The 14040-nt window shown below is 45.2% G+C and overlaps 1 pseudogene; it reads left to right on the top strand.

Annotated features, from left to right (window-relative positions):
• Positions 1-9599: 9599 nt before the first annotated feature.
• Positions 9600-14040, top strand: part of LOC143702931 (uncharacterized) — a 42644-nt pseudogene continuing 38203 nt past the window's right edge.

Here is a 14040-nt window from a genome sequence, read left to right as displayed (position 1 = left end):
ATCATTCATTTTTAAAAACTCATTCATGCAAACTATTCACCAATAGAACTGTTAGCAATACAAACTTAACTTTTTTTTTTTTTTTTGGTTTAGGCTATATTCCGTGTCCTGTACAGGTCATGACTCCTAAGTAAAAATGACCGTAATATAAAAGAAAAACAATGGAAATAAAGTATGGGAATGCCAAAAATATCACTTCAGTTCCCTTACGAACGGTCACTTCGTATTGCGTAGCTATACGCAGTGGGGAAACTCCTTTTCCTCGATTTACTGAAGCCGTTATGTAAAGCGCATTTGCAGCTGCACAGCTAGCGTCTGCACAGCGTCTGGCTCGCTCATAGGCTGCGCTGCGGCAACTGCACATCCAATGGCGCGGGCGGGGCGTGACCTCAGTCTATAATAGTCCCCGAATTCGCCATTATAACAGATTTTTACTCCTTCAGCGACAAACTTCACGTCTGACCATTTATTAAGCCTTCGCCGTCGAACAAGCCTTCAGCCTGAGCGAGGTACAGTTCAGCAGACGACACATTCAACCGTGTTTCTCCTGACGCCGTCTCTCCTGTGGCTATCCGGCTATATCCTTTTCATTCGGACGATCAAGCGGACTGCATTCCTTGCCTGGGACTTCACCACGCGGAGATTGCACTGTCGGCCGGCGGATGTGCGGGATCTCTCCCGTGATGGCGACGCCTCCTCATCCACGCTTCCCTCTCCGGCTCTCCTTCAGCCTGAAGAAGAAGAAGCGCCGCAGCCAACGGCTACCGGAAAGCATGGATGTTAGTGAACGCACGCCGGCCACGTCCCCGCGTGCCTCACTCTCTCCAGCTCCATCTTCGGTCCTGTTCGAGGGAGATCAGCGCCCCCTCCACGTGGCGGGCCTTGTCTCCTTCGGCGGGCCCAGCGAGCACGATGACAGCCTGGCTTTTGCCGCATCTGAGGAAGAATGGCCGGGCTCTTTCGACCCCGTCATGGCTTCCCAGCCGACACCCAGCTCCTCTGCTACCAGGACTAATTCCTACGCGGAAATGCTTCGGATCCTGACGCAGGCCGTAGCGGACCTCGAGCTCGAGTGGGCCGCGCCCGCTGAACCCCCTCGAAGTCGGCTGGATGGCTGGTTTCTGCCGGGTCACCAACAGGTCCCTCGTCACAAGCCAGCACCATTTTTTCCAGAGTTACACGAGGAGCTCACCAAAGCCTGGCGCACTCCTTACTCTACACAAGGCCCCGCAGTGTCCACGACGCTCTACTCCGTGGCCGGAGCAGCGGAAAAAGGCTATGAGTCGTTGCCGCCCCTCGAAGAGGCGTTGGCCGCTCATCTCTGCCCGAAACACAGCTGCTAGCTGGCGAACTAGAGCTGTTCATCATAACAGGCCGTGCCGTAGCACTTCAGCCCTCGCTGGACGCGCGTATTCCGCCTCCGGTCAGGGGCATCGGCCCTGCACACGATGTCCTTGATGCAGGTTTACCAGGCCAAACTCCTCCGGTCTATGGACGAGGCTGGCCCGGACCCTGAGGCCTTTCGGAACCTTCGAAGCGCCACGGACTTGGCCTTGAGAGCTACCAAGGCCACAGCGCAGGCTATCGGGAGGAATATGGTGAGTTTGGTCGTGCTCGAGCGCCACCTCTGGCTTACCCTCACTGACATTAAGGACGCGGAGAGAACGAGGTTCCTCGACGCCCCAGTATCCAGCACCTGCCTCTCCGGCCTGGCAGTGAAGGGGTTCTTGGAGAGATTCACCGAGGCACAGAAAGCGTCCCACGCCATGTGTCACTTCTTGCCTAAGCGCTCTAGCTCGGCGTCGAGTGCTCACAAGCGAGCCCCGTCAACGCCTCGGCCGACAAAGCCCGCGAAACAGGCCTCTCAGCCCCGCCCTGCGGCTGATGCCCAGCGCCAGCCCAGAGCAAACAAGCGATTCCCGTTTCCCCAACGCCAAGGCCCGAGACCAAGCGCAGCGCCCCACTCAGCGCCGCCGAAGTCGTCCTAGCATGCAGGGGAAAGAGAGAGGGCACGGGTTCCGCACTCGCCGGACCACCCTCGAAGAAGCCAAGAAAACTTCCCACAGCCCCCTGTTCAGTTCAGGCGGCTGGGGATTTTATTACTGCAAACAGGCCTGCAACAGTAAGCGCGTTCTTGCAAACAAACGCCGTTTTCACGGCGACCCAAATAAAGCACAAAAAGAGCATGTTTCACAATCACAACACATGGGTTCACGGTCCCCCTTCATCAGGCGGCCCCTCCCCGGTTGTAATACTGACTTCCCAACACGCAAATGCTTGTACAGTCAGTCCAATACTCAATATGTGCACAAATCACAATATAAGGGTATCAGGTCCCCCTTCACTAGGCGGCTCCTCCCTTGTTATAACACTGACTCCCCCACATGCAAATGCTGGTATAGTCAATCCAATACTCATTGTGTGCAAAAATCACAATATAAGGGTATCAGGTCCCCCTGCGTTAGGCGACCAGCCCCAATCTGTGTGTCAAGCCCTAGCCACACCGGTTCTGGCCTGGCAAGCTATCCCCGGTGTGTCGAGTTGGGTCATAAACACTATAAAACGAGGTTACTCGCTCCAATTCGCTCGCAGACCCGCAAAATTTCAGGCGGTTCTCGAGACCTCGGTGAGAAGCAACGTGGGTCACGTGCTTCGCACCGAAGTACAGAATCTTTTAGCAAAAGGGGCGACAGAGTTAGTCCCCCCCCGAGCTAAAACATATGGGTTTTTACAGCCACTATTTTCTGATTCCGAAAACAGACGGCGGTCTCAGACCCATTCTAGATCTGAGACATTTGAACAAAGCTCTCATGAGGCGGCCGTTCAAAATGTTAACTATCAAACATATCCTCCCGCAAGTGCGCCCGGGGGATTGGTTTGTCACAATGGATCTGAAAGATGCTTACTTTCACATTCAAATTAGTCCTCGTCACAGGCTATTCTTGAGATTCGCCTTCGAGGGCCAGGCTTTTCAACACACTGTTCTGCCGTTCGGTCTATCTTTGGCACACCGCACATTCACGAAGTGTGTGGATGCAGCGCTTTCTCCTCTGAGACATCAGGGAGTGCGCGTGTTAAATTATCTCGACGACTGGCTGGTGCTGGCACAGTCGAGAATCGAGTTATTAGCTCACAGGGATTTGATTCTTGGCCATCTAAAATGCCTGGGTTTCACAATCAATGTTTCAATAAGCAAACTAACCCCCAGCCAGAGCGTGATCTTTCTGGGCACAGTTTTAGACTCAAGAGCTATGACAGCGCGACTCACACCAGAGTGCTCTCAGTGCGAGCGCTTGCGGGCACTTTCAGAGCGCACGAGCTCGTGCCACTGAAGAAATTTCAGAAACTGGTTGGTCTCATGGCAGCAGCATCGCCAGTACTCCGCTTGGGATTACTGCGCATGCGCCCGCTGCAGCATTGGCTGAAACGCCGTGTGCCAACTCACGCATGGCAGTCAGGCAATTTGCGCGTTATAGTGAATCACGGTTGTTTAAGAACCCTGATTCCCTGGCGGGCTCAGGACTGGTACCACAAGGGGCTGACAATGGGAACAATTTCCAGGAGGAAAGTGGTTCTTACAGATGCGTCCAACCTGGGTTGGGGAGCGCTGCACGAGGGCATGCCTGCATCCGGCCTCTGGTCGAGCACGGAGCAGAGCTTACATATCAACTGTCTGGAGATGAAAGCAGTTGGGTTGGCCCTGAAGGCATTTCTGTCGAACCTCAGAGGTCACCATGTTTTAGTCCGCACAGACAATATGTCAGTGGTGGCCTACATAAATCGCCAGGGGGGCCTCAGGTCAGGAAACCTGTATGCGATGGCGAGAGACCTACTATTATGGGCACAAACCAACCTGAGCTCTCTGAGAGCAGCGCATATCCCAGGCGTCCAGAATGTGGGCGCGGATATGCTCTCACGGGGCAACACTCCCCTCGGCGAGTGGTCCCTGAACCCACGGACGGTCAGTCTGATATGGAAGGTGTTTGGAGAGGAAGAAATAGACCTTTTCGCCTCGAGAATCAACACCCACTGCAAACTGTTCTTCTCGAAGGACAGGGACGCGCTGGCCCATGTCTGGCCCAACCGTCCCCTTTGTGCCTTTCCCCCCGGTTCAATGATTCCACAAGTCATCAAACGGGTTAGAGAGAGCGGGTGCCCAGTCCTTCTGGTGGCCCCTCTCTGGAAAACCAGACCATTGTTCCCAGAACTAGTTCAGTTATCGGACACAATCCCATGGCCTGTTCCTCTGAGGAAAGACCTCCTCACACAGGTGAACGGGACATTGTGGCATCCGAGACCCGATTTATGGGCCCTCCATGTTTGGCCCCTCAACGGGTACCCAAGGACCTTCCTGAGAAGGTCTTAAGCACCATATCTGAAGCCAGGGCCCCGTCGACTCGGCGCCTTTATGCTTCGAAATGGTCGGGTTTTTCCAGCTGGTGCTCGAAAAATCAGGCTGACCCGGAGTCATGTGAGATATCTGTCGTTCTCTCATTCTTACAGGAGCTGCTGGATGCGGGTCGCTCCCCGTCCACGCTGAAAGTGTATGTGGCAGCCATAGCAGCACATCATGTTCTGGCTCTCTGTGAGCCCTGCATGTTTGGAGTTGGGTCCAGATGACTCCAGAGTCATCCTCAAGCCCAGACATGGTTACGTTCCTAAAGTGCTCTTAACATCGTTCAGAGCACAGGTGGTGACGTTATCAGCCCTCCCTTCTTCTGCAGAGGATGTAGAGGTTAACTTCTCTGCCCTGTCAGAGCGCTGAGAATCTATCTGGAGCGTTCTGCGTCTTTTAGACAATCAGAACAGCTTTTTGTCTGCTTTGGTGGTAGGGGATCCAGTCACTAAGCAAAGACTGTCTAGATGGATAGTGGATGCTATTTCTATGGCTTATACCGCAGCGGGTCAAGTTTGCCCTATCGGCATCAAGGCCCATTCGACCAGAGGTATGGCCTCGTCATGGGCTTGGTCATCTGGCATTCCCATTAGTGATATTTGTGAGGCAGCCGGCTGGTCCACGTCGTCCACATTTATGAATTTCTATAATATGGAAGTGCCTTCCCTGCAGGCGAATGTGTTTTCGCTATGATTAAGACCCGTCGGTGGCCGGTCTTGTCATGTATTACTGTGCACAATCACATTCACATATATATATAAAACCCGCTGCTGGCCGGTTGTATTCATGCATAAACCCGCTGTTGCCGGTTAAATTCACATATATAGAAAACCCGCTTTTGGCCGGTTATATGAGATATGTAAAACCCGCTTTTGCAGGTTATATTCCATACATATATCGACCAGCTTTGGCCGGTTATAGTTCATATATAAACCCATGTAATATTTTAGACCTGATGGTATCTGGTCTATTTATACATAATTATGCGGTTATGGCTTGTTCTGTAGGCTCAGGGGTCCTGAGTTGCAGTGCAGCCAGTTACCCGGTGTGGCGTTTTGCATGGCGTCCCCACTGCGTATAGCTTTGCAATACGAAGTGACCGGTTACTCACGTAACCTCAGTTCCCTGAGTTTGGGAACGAGTATTGCGTAGCCAGCCGCACTATAGTAACATGGCAAGTTGTCGCTTCAGCCGTTAAACCTGCTATAATGGCGAATTCGGGGACTATTATAGACTGAGGTCACGCCTCCTCGGCGGGCTCGAAGGACTGGGCCCGCGCCATTGGATGTGCAGTTGCCGCAGCGCAGCCTATGAGTGAGCCAGACGCTAATGTTCTAGCTGTGCAGCTGCAAATGCGCTTTACATAAAGGCCTCAGTAAATCGAGGAAAAAGAGTTTCCCCACTGCGTATAGCTACGCAATACTCGTTCCCTAACTCAGGGAACTGAGGTTACGTGAGTAACCGAGTAGTTCCGGTTTGTTTTCAGTCTGCTGTAACAGTCTACTGGTAAACTTTGTCTTTGTCATCTAGAAATAGAAGGCATCATGCTAGCTATATGGGCGTGGTGTGTTCACACTGAACGCAAATTTAATTATTTGCGCGAGTAGATTACATACAAAGTCAATGCAAAGACGCGAATAGATGCATCATTCGCGCCGGGCGTCGCGAATGACGCGAATTGGGCGACGCGTTTATGGAACGCATCGGGGCCAATAGTCCTTAAACGAAACGCGTGAAATTTGACTGCGTCAACAAGCACTGTTTGTCCGCGATAACTTGGCAATTTTTTACGTGTTTCTTTTGAACGCGTAGACGCGCTCATTCTGGTCGTGTTAAGGCGTCAGTTGTCGTCGCGTTACTTTAGTGCGTGTAAAGACGCACAGTTTTACCATGTTAAGACGTCCAATTTGAACGTATTTCTTAACATTCTGTACGCATTGAAGTGTAATATTTTAAAAAAGCAGACTTACCTTTATATGTACCTAAATAAATGCTTTAGTTTATTGTGGCATTGCTTTACCAATATTATTCAATTATTATAATTTGTTTTAAATTTGTATTAATATTTGTTTTAAATTATAATTTCCAAATGTATTATAGGCTAACTTACACAGCACGTATTTATAACTAAACACACAAACACAAACACAAATGTATTCACTTTCACATAGCCTAATAATGTTTTGTAATTTGGTGTTTAGTTGGTTGTTTCCAGGAACATCATCTTGGCTGCTGCAGGCCACTTGCCTAATAATGAAAAACGACACTTGCATTAACACTTGCTTGGTTAATTGACATCCTATTAGTATAGAAGCTTGTTTCCGCCACTGAATAAAAATAAATTAAAATAATTGCGACTTTTTTATCTCATTGCGAGATATGAAGTCAGAATTGTGAGAAATAAAGTCACAGTTGTGAGATAAAAAGTCGCAATTAGCTTTTTTATTTTTCATTCTGTGGCGGAAACAAGCTTCCATAGCCTAAATAGACTACTTAAAGCAAGTAAATGTTGCTCCTATTGAAGTAATGTAATAGTTGAATGACGGTGGATTATGAACTCGCCAAAACGAAAAAGAAAGCCCAACTGGACGCAGGATCAGTTACTGCTGCTGGCCCAGTTGGTGCTGAAAAAATAAAAAAAATAAAAATAAAAGGGAAATTCGACACTGGGATATCAAGTAAAACTAAGCGTGAGACATAGGAGAAGATTTGTTTGCAGATCAATGCAGCATTCCCGCTTGTGTCGCAGACCCCGGACGACTGCGAGGCGGTGATGTGCGCTACAATCCTCTCGACCTCTTTTAAGCTGTCCCAGACTTAGGTGCTACTTTTAGGGCTAAAATGCTTCGTGAATTACTTTTAGTGAAAAAAATTAGGAGTCCTAAAGTTAGGAGTGACACGCCCATTATTTTTAGGAGTTGCTACTAAATTCGCCAGTTAGGAGCTACTTTTAGCCTTAAAATTCTTTGTGAATACGGCCCCTGAATCATAGTTTCCACAAAAACATGAAGCAGTACAACTGATAATAATCATAAATGTTTCTTGAGAATCAAATCACCATATTATAGTGATGTCTGAAGGATCATGTGGCTCTGAAGACTAATGTTGCTTAGTAACGATGCTGAAAATTCAGCTTGGCCATCACAGGAATAAATTACACTTTACTATATGTTTACATATTTATTTATACATTTTTAGAGAAGTTATTTTTATTGTAGTAATATTTCACAATATTACAGTTTTTGATCAAATGCTTAAGATGTGATCAGGAAAGTGTTTTTTACTTGAAAGATGTATTTTATGTGTCAATAAATGTTTTGATCAACTTTTGTGAATTGTCTTACTTTGACAGTAATTATGAATATTAAATATAATCATGAATTCATGAAAATTAGGCCTAAAAAAAGACGTATTTTCAGCTTTCACTTTACAACCTAATTTAGACGCGAGCGGGAGGTCCTTTTATAGATTTCTTTTCAACGACCTGAAAAAGAGCAGGGAAGGCAGATCTCTTCAGCCTTGGCAGGCCTTCTGTCTAGGAGAGGGAAACTGTGATGTAAAACCTACGGACCGTGGACCTCGCTGTCACTGTTCCAGCTTGCTAGGCCATGGCGGATGAACCCTGGGTTTAAAGGGTGGGGTCAGTTCTGTGCACACTGCACTCCACCAAAAAACTCCTCCATGCAGGCAAGAAGAAAACACCAACGTCTTCCCCCTCTTGAGCCCCCCTCTTGAGAAAAAACTGCTCACCGAAAAGGACTCTATCCTGAAGTGCTGTTCTGAACACTTCTACACCCTTTTCAACGCTAGCGGCTCAGTCCAAGAACCAGCAATTGACCGCATCCCACAACAACCAGTGAAAACTGAACTGGATGTGGCACCAACACCACAAGAGACTGAGGAAGCCATTAAACAGCTGAAGAGTGGAAAAGCTGGAGGAGTTGATGCCATCCCTCCTGAGGTATGGAAGAACGGAGGCCCAGCACTGCACATCAAACTCCATGCATTCTTCGTCTGCTGCTGGGAGCAGGGAAAACTCCCTCAAGACCTTCGTGATGCAGTCATCATCACTTTGTACAAGAACAAAGGGGAGAAGTCAGACTGTTCCAACTATCGAGGCATAACACTTCTGTCCGCCGCTGGCAAAATCCTTGCAAGACTTTTGCTGAACCGACTGGTACCCGTGATAGCAGAAGATCACCTTCCAGAGACACGGTGTGGCTTCAGAGCCAACCGGGGAACCACATAGTTTGTCCTGAGGCAGATTCAGGAGAAGTGCCGGGAACAAAACAAAGCGCTGTACCTCACCTTTGTGAATCTGACAAAAGCATTTGATACCCTGAGCAGGCAGGGAAAATTCTGGAAAAGCTAGGCTGCCCACCGAAGTTCCTCACCTTGATCATCCAGCTTCATGAAAACCAGCCTGGACAAGTCAGACACAGCAAAGACCTTTCGCAGCCCTTCCCTATTACAAACGGTGTAAAACAGAGCTGTGTTCTTTCTCTCACACCTTTCACCATTTTGTTCAGCATGATGCTCCAGCAGACCACAGCCGACCTCGACGACGCTGATGGCGTATACATCCATTTTGGTCTCAACGGGAGCGTGTTCAACCTGAGGCGTCTGCAGGCCCACACAAAGACCTTGGAGCTACTGATCCGGGAGCTGCTGTATGCATCACCATCGAACAGCGCTTACTCGCGGTAGAAAATGCATGATTTGACAGTTTCAGTCTGGTTTTAGGTCTCGTCACAGTACGGAGACTGCTCTACTAAAAGTTTTTAATGATCTGTTCTTACACCTTGATACTGGCAACTGTGCCATTTTAATTCTGCTTGATTTGACTGCAGCCTTCGACACAGTTGATCATAAAATTCTTCTGTGGTGCTTAGAGCACTGTGTTGGCTTAAAAGGCACTGTCCTAAAGTGGTTTGAGTCGTATTTAACAGACAGATCAATTTCAGTACAAATGGGACAGTTCTCATCCTCAGTGGCCCCTCTGACCTGTGGGGTACCGCAGGGGTCAGTTTTGGGTCCACTCCTATTTACCCTGTATATGCTACCATAGGGATTAATTTTCAGGAAGCATGGCATCTCCTTCCACTGCTTCGCTGATGATTAGCAGGTGTATCTACCGCTAAAGGTTCCAGCTAAAGAATCTTTGCAGGCCGTAATAAACTGCATGAGCAATATTAAGATAGGGATGGACCTAAACTTTTTAAAACTTAATGAGAATAAAACGGAGGTTGTCTTGTTTGGTCGTCCAGAGTTGGTTCAGGCTTTTACCAGCGCCCTTGGCCAACTAGCACCTCACTTAAGATCCCATGCCAGGAATCTTGGAGTGATTGTTGATAGTGCTTTTAAACTGGATAAGCAGGTCAGTGCTGTGGTTAAGGCTAGCTTTTTCAGCTTAGACTGATAGCTAAAGTCAAACCGTATCTGAGACAGGCTGACCTAGAAAAAGTCATTCATGTTTTTATTACCTCTCACCTGGATTACTGCAACTCTTTGAATAGAGGCATTGGTAAGTCTGAGCTCTATCATATGCAGCTTGTACAGAATGCAGCAGCTCGTCTTTTAAGTGGCAGGAAGAAGCGGGAGCACATTACTCCAGTGCTCTCATTGCTTCACTGGCTTCCAGTAAAGTATCTGATTGATTTTAAGGTTCTTCTATTTGTTTTTAAATGTATCAATGGGTTAGCCCCAGAGTACCTTACAGACCTTGTGACGTTGCATAGGCCCTCCAGAGACCTTCGTTCAGCCAGTCTGATGGTCCTGGAGGTTCCTAGATCGAAACGGAGATCCAGTGGTGACCTCGATTTTTCAGTGTCAGCTCCCACTCTCTGAAACTCACTGCTTGTAGCTGTGAGGACTGCTAGTAGCCTGTCCACTTTTAAATCATTGCTGAAGACTCATTTGTTTGAAGTAGCTTTTGGCACAGGGGAGCTGCCTTGATGAATGTTATATTCTATGTGTACCTTTATCTTTTGCATTTGTTATTTTATTGTGTTTTTTATTGTATCAGTCTGTGACTAATATCATTGTGTTTTTTACTGTGAAGTACTTTGGTAGGCCTTGGCCTTGGAAATGTGCTATATAAATAAATAAATGTGACATTGACATTGATTGGTTAAACATGAAAAGGACTTCTCCGTCTGGCATTGCCGCTCACTTTAACGTTAACCTAGATAAATGTACGCTATTATTAGGCGCATATCCAAGTGTTTGTGCAGAGTGTGGAGCGCGCACTGCATGACATGGAGGCGCCGGTGCGATTACTTGCATTTTCCTATATTCAGGGGAAACAACTTAAAATATTCTATAATTTCTGGCCATACAGAAAAGAATAATGCATCAGTCGCAACTACTTTTATTTGTGTAAACTCACAATAACAAGAAAAAGTTGTGCTTTTGTAAAATTAAATAAAACAAACAGGGCGCGCTTTCATCGTCTCCGTGAACTGGAGCGTGTCTCAAAAATAAAAATAAACACAGCGTATACTAGCCTCACATACATGATAAATATATCTAAAGCTTGAAATTTCCACTTTTAAACGAAAAAATTCTAATCGAAAGCAAATATCATCTGATGATGTAAACCATATGAAAGATTAGTTAACAATTAGTTAATGAACTAATAAAACAAAGATTAAATTAAGATGCTAACTATATATTTCTATATAGCATTGCTTGTTCCACCACGCAATGACAATCTTTTAAGGTGACAATCTGTTACACATTTGAAGATTTACTGTATCTTGACGATTGTTGTATTGTATCTTCTGTTATAAAGATGAAGATTGCACATAAAAATATAAGCACATAATGTTGTAAAAAATTAACAGCTTATGTTCTGTTAGATGTTCTGTGTTTTGACTACTTCTTGAATTTTGTATAATAATATCTCTAGGTAATGAAGATATATTAACAAAATTGTATATATTATATATAAAACATATATAAAATACATATATATATATATATATATATATATATATATATATATATAAAAGGGGGCCTCATTGATTAATTTTGCCTGGGGCCCCCACTCAGTGTTGGTTCGCCTCTGTCTGGAAGATGTGTTAAATCTGTTAATAGATATGGAGTCTTGGCTTTCTAGGCTTCGTTAGTTGTTACACTTGTGTGCAGTTTAATCGGACTTGTTGCGGTTTTGCTGATCTGTGATGGCCATGGTTTACTTAAGTAAACATAAAGTGTGACGTTTGGTACAAGGCCCTTGTGTGGTAAGGACATAAGTATAAGTGGTCGTAGTCCCAGTAACGCACACAAAATGGTAGATCTCATATCTCAACCTGACAGTCTTTACAAACATTCTGTGTGTTATTTTTCATTCAAAACAGGAAAGATCAGTGGGAAAGTGGAAATATGTCTGTGTCCTATGATTTACATAACAACATCCCTAATATATCTGTTCATTTTTTCTTAAAGCTAACATCATATTATATTAACAATTCTGTTTGGTGAGGCGAGTGTTGCAGAAACTTAACCTCATTGGTTTCTTTTTTCAGGGAACAAAGAACTCAAGCATGGAGAAGGATTTGGGATTATTTGGATTCCTTGTTCTGTCATTATGTTTTCTTGTCAGCAATGGCCAACCACTTGGTAGGGGCAGAATTTACTAGATAATACGAGATGATTTTGTTCAGTTTTGTCTGATTGTAGCTCAAATTAAAAGTCTGTATTCTTTCTCTCAGTCTGTACACGGGAGACAGTGGCTGACATTGTATTCCTGGTGGATGGCTCTGCCAGTATTGGGCCGGACAACTTCCAACAAATCCGTGAATTCCTCTCCTCATTCGTAAAGAACATTGAAGTTGCTCCTGACAGGATCAGGATCGGTCTGGTTCAATACAGTGACACACCGCGTACTGAGTTTTTGCTTAACAAATACCAGAACAAGGAGGAAATTCTCAACTACATCCAAAGTCTGGATTATAAAACTGGCGGGACGTTTACCGGCCAGGGTTTGGAGTTCATGCTGAAACATCACTTTGTTGTAGAGGCCGGAAGTCGAACACAGCAGAATGTTCCTCAGATTGCCATTGTTATCACAGATGGGGATTCTCACGATGAGGTTGAGTCACATGCTCTGGAGCTAAGGCTAAGGGGAATCGAAATATACGCCATAGGGATCAAAATGCAAACGAGGCGTCACTGAGACAGATCGCGAACAAGCCTTACGATAAGCATGTCTACAGTGTAACAGACTTCGCAGCTCTGCAGGGAATCTCCCAGAGTGTAGTCCAGGATATGTGTACCACTGTAGAGGAAACACAAAAAGAGGACGTCCTGAGATCAAAAGGTAGCATATTATATTGAAAAACTTCTAATTCAAAACTCTTGAGTCACAGCTTTACTGGAAATCTTTGAGAGAACTACTGAGAGATCTGTAGCCAGTTGCAACAAACCCCTTATAACTCTATTGATATTTATTCCAATATTTTTTTTCAAACTTTGAATGTTAGCTTGACTAAGTCTTGCCTGAGAGTTTAAAACAGTTTGAGCGTTAACTTGAAGTCCTAAGGTTATATAGGAAGTTTGTAGTTTGAACACTGGGATCAAATACAAAACATTCCAAGCTAGATTTAACTATTCTGTCAATGTAATTTTGGTTTTAGGGGATTTTTGATTATGTCATGTGTGAAAGTCTGATCATTTAGAAGAACTAAAGCATACTAAGTCAGAACAGCCTGTAGGACTGTTGATTTTGATGCACATAGCTTGAGAGCGCCATGGATCAGAAGTTTTTCATTGAAGTGTAAGAATTTTTTTCTATGGGAAAATTGTGAGTACTTAAAAAGACTGAGCAGCTTGAGTTAGAATATGTTGATATTTTTTAAGGCCCTGTTCACACTAGGGGTTGCACAGACTAGTCGATGTTAATGCTCTGCCATGACGATTCAAGCTTGACATTGACTATGATCATGGACCATACGGGGCGCAAAAGGATAAGAAATCTTTGAAGTCCACTTTTACACTCAGTTTACAAACAGTTAAAATGACAAATAAATGCGTACTCTGAGAATGAAGAACGAAGAAATGTTTGATACCTATACCATCTGGATGCTCCAAATTAATCGGGTCGGATGAATGCACGTTTTAAACACTTATTGTACACATAAGTTAATCGCCCTTCTGCGCTACTTCATTGTAACGCACACACGTACAGACAGCGCTCACATCACATGCATATCGCGCACACACAAAAATATTCATTAGCGCAGAAATGTATCGTCAACACTGTTCTGTGATTGATCTATAAAATAGCTTAGAAACTTAAAAGTTGTAACATATTTTTTAGTAACTAAACACCAGAGGTGGGAGTAAGTCACACATGTTCAAGTCACAAGTAAGTCTCAAGTCCTATACCATCAAGTCTCAAGCAAGTCTAAGTCGCATGTACACGCAACCAAGTCAAGTCAAGTCAATGGTTCACTTCAAGCAAGTTAAGTCGAGTCCTGCTAAGGGTCGAGTCAAGTCCAAGTCAAGTTACAATACCAAACAGAAAAAAAGTTTATATTGGCCTCAACCTTATTTATTTTTGATCACCTTGATTACCTTTCTTATACATTTATATCATAATATTAATAATATTTTTATAATTTATTACAGCATGTATTTAT

Source organism: Siphateles boraxobius, unplaced genomic scaffold (assembly GCF_051911475.1).
Source record: "Siphateles boraxobius isolate OS27281-9 unplaced genomic scaffold, OSU_SipBor_1 37, whole genome shotgun sequence".
Classification (NCBI taxonomy): domain Eukaryota; kingdom Metazoa; phylum Chordata; class Actinopteri; order Cypriniformes; family Leuciscidae; genus Siphateles; species Siphateles boraxobius.
The sequence above is the reverse complement of the archived record's forward strand: the minus strand, read 5'-3'. Positions and strand labels throughout refer to the sequence as shown.